Here is a 3,691-nt window from a genome sequence, read left to right as displayed (position 1 = left end):
CATTAAAAAATCCATATTAATAAAAAGACATAGCCTTTCTGTGTCTTTTTATTAGAGCATTTAGGTGATTTACATTAAAGGTAGTTGTTGATAAATATATTTATGACCATTTGTTTATTGCTGTCTTGTTGTTTTGTAGTTTTTTTGGTTGTTGCTCTTTTCTTCTTTTGTGCTCTTCCCATTTGATTTAATAACTCTCTTTAGTGTTATATTTTTATTCCTTCTTTTTTTTGTGTGTGTATCTATTATAGGTTTATGGTTTGTGGTTAACATGAGGTTCATACATAAATACAGATACAATTATAAATATAATATGTTAATGATCTCTTAAGTTCAAATGCATTCTAACAAACCTGAATTTTTATTCCCCTTCCCACATCACTATTTTTGACATCATATTTCACATATCCTTCTTTTGTATATCCTTTACTACTTATTGTGGATATAGATGATTTTATTACTTTTGTCTTTTAACTTTCACAGTAGCATTATAAGTGTTTTGTCTACTATCTTTATATTTTTCTTTACCAATGAGATTTTTCCTTTCATAACTTTTATATTTCAAGTTATACTTTTTCTTTTCTGTATAGAGAAGTCCTTAGTGGATGTCTAAGATTCCTCCTGTCTCTCTGGGATCAACAAGTGGGTCTGGCCCAGGAACATTTATTGCTGACTGTGCACTGGGTCTTGGAAACTGAGATTTTACATGCGCCCTTTAAGACAAGAGTGTGTTTCTTTCAGCCCTCTATCTCTTTTGTATACAATCCCTATGGCCTTCAGTGACAGACATTCTAAGTATTCATCTTCCCAGTGCAGAACCCTTGAGCTGGGGAACCCAGTGTGAGCCTTGGACCTCTTGTTTCTTGGGGATACTCTTCTGTAATTGTAATTACCCTCAGATATGTGGTTTACCTACACAGGGATGTGGACTTTTGACTGTCCTTGGCCTCTACCCTTCCTACCCATCTCATTGTGTTTCCTTCTTTGTATTTTTAGTTGTGGAAAATATTTTCTGCTAGTTTTCAAGTATTTTTCATTGATGGTTGCTCTGTAAATAGTTTTAATTTTTGTGTGCTCATGGGAGGAAGTGAGTTCAGAGTCTTCCTACTCTGCCAGCCTGGCCACTTCTTTTTACAGTATTTCTTGGCATCTAATAGAAAATGTCCTCTTGCCTTCTTTTTTTTTTCTCTAGTGTGGTATATCCTTGACTATCAGCTGTTGCAACAAAAATTGTTGCAATATTAATTAAGATTGCATGAAATCTATAGACAAATTTAGAGGAAATTTTACTCAGGTTCCAATGTGTAAATAGATGTGTGTTTGTATATGTATGTATATATGTATATATATATATATACACACATGTATGCTTTTATTAATTAATTAACTTACTAATAAGAAAATCATTTGTTTTTCATTTTATTTTACAATATGGTTTTATAATATAAAGCTAATTGATAAAAGATTTATAATATTAATATATTATAATCAATATTATTTTATAAAATATTAATAACCTGTTATATATGATATTAATATAACCTTTCAAATAAATGTTTATAATTTATTAAAAAATCATTTTATGGATTTATTTTTGTTTTGCCTTTTTTAGTAAGTATAAATGATAATTTTAAAAATCACTTTAACTGAATAATTGTTTCTTGTGGATAAAACACAGTAGAGTTTACAAAATATTTTTTATTCATCAAAATTTCTAAAATTCTTTAACTCTAATAATTTATCTGTGGCTTTTTTGCACATTTCTAAACACACAATATGATAACCAATTAATTTATCCCCTTGAGAAGAAGTGGTCATATTGAACACCTTAGGTTGTTCTTGATATTAAGAAATGCTTTCAAAATTTTACCATTTTGTCTGATATTGTCTTAGGGATTTATTTTCTGTCTCTTTGTAAAAGGAATTTATCAGGATAAGTTTATTTTTTTTATTCCTAACTTACAAAACTTTCTTCCTCTTTAGAAAATTTTGAATTAATCTAAATTTTAATTTTTTTCTGGAACTATAGAAAATAAATAATATAGTTTTCTCCTTTAATTTATTAGTGTTAAATCATATAATCTGATTTTCTTACGTAGGCACATTTATTAATGCTGGTATAAACTCAAACTTCCAATGAAAATATAGTATATCAAGTGCATTTTTCCCACCACTGTATTTGTAAACATAAAACGTTACTGCTGAATGATGTTATATGGGGATACTTTTCTGGAAATTTATTAATAATTTTAGTTTTGTGATCAGTAATATTTAGTTATTGTTTTATGTTTTTAAGTGATAACTTTAAGTGATAACTAGAAAATTTTGGAATAAATACAAAGGATTTTTATTTCCTTCTGCAGGTTCTTCTAGTGGTTCTCTTTATGTGATTATCATTCAGCTTATTTTTATTTTCTACTTGAATAAAAGTTACTCTGGCAATAAAGGCAAGTGAGATAGAATAAGGAACTTTTTAATTTAGTTACTTGTCCTCCCCTGACTGGAATTAAAAAAAAAAAATCCCATTTTGTTTCAACTATTTTAAATTGTGTTATTTATCTTCCCCCTAGTTTTATTGAAGCAGAATTGACAAAAATTGTATATATTTAAAATGTGCTACTGAATGATTTGATATGCATTTGTGTTGTGAAATAGCCATCATGACCAAGTTAATAAACATATGTGTTACCTCACATAATTACCATTTTCGTCCTTCCTTCCTTTCTTTCTTTCTTTCAGAACACTTAAGATCTACTCTCTAGCAAATTTAAATATACAACAGTGTTAACCATGGTCACATTTTTGTACATTTGATCTCCAAAACTTAGGCATCTTTCATAAGTAAACACGTTCTTTGACCAAAATTTTCTTATCTATCCCTACATTCATTTCTTGGTAAGCACCATTTTAATGTCTGTTTCCATGGGTTTGATTATTTTAGATTCCACATATAAGTAAGATCATGCAGTATTTGTTTTTTAATTTGTGGTCCTTTTCTTGCATATTCTTAGTAAGCAGGTGCTTCAATTCCTTTAAAGATAGTATTTATTAAGATTGAAAATATTTGAAAGAGTCTATATAATTATTAATGTGTATCTCTCTGTCTTTATCACTCTGTCTATATATATGTATATATACTTTATATATATACTTTGTACCCCATCAAAATAAATATGTCCTTCTACATATAAGTATACATTCATATAAAAGCTTATTATACTAATATCTGTTGATATAATTAGCCATATGCATGAATGCACATACATCCCTTTAAAAATATTAACAACAGGAAGAGAACATTCAGTACAGTACCAATTAGGTACCATATTCTCTTCTGAATTTGAGGTTAATCATTTATGGCAAGACATATGATACTTGAAAAAATGTTTATAGAATGAAGCAATAAATATTGTACCTCTGTTAAAGTGTCTTTTGTCAATTACTAAAACATAACTGTTACAAAGTTAAACTTAAATGTAAACTGTAAATCTAATAATATTTTAAATTTAGATACATTTCAATTTTATAATTCGGGTTTTATATTATGAAATATATTTTCATGATTGCACTGCTTTACTGAGATATAACTTTCATGTGATACAACTTTAAGAGTGATTGGTGCAGTAGTGAAATTATTTAAACATCTAACATTGACATTTAAATGAAAAATAAAATTACATATATGTAGTTT

This window comes from Neophocaena asiaeorientalis, unplaced genomic scaffold, assembly GCF_003031525.2.
Source record: "Neophocaena asiaeorientalis asiaeorientalis breed wild unplaced genomic scaffold, Neophocaena_asiaeorientalis_V1.1 scaffold169, whole genome shotgun sequence".
Classification (NCBI taxonomy): Eukaryota; Metazoa; Chordata; class Mammalia; order Artiodactyla; family Phocoenidae; genus Neophocaena; species Neophocaena asiaeorientalis.
The sequence above is the reverse complement of the archived record's forward strand: the minus strand, read 5'-3'. Positions refer to the sequence as shown.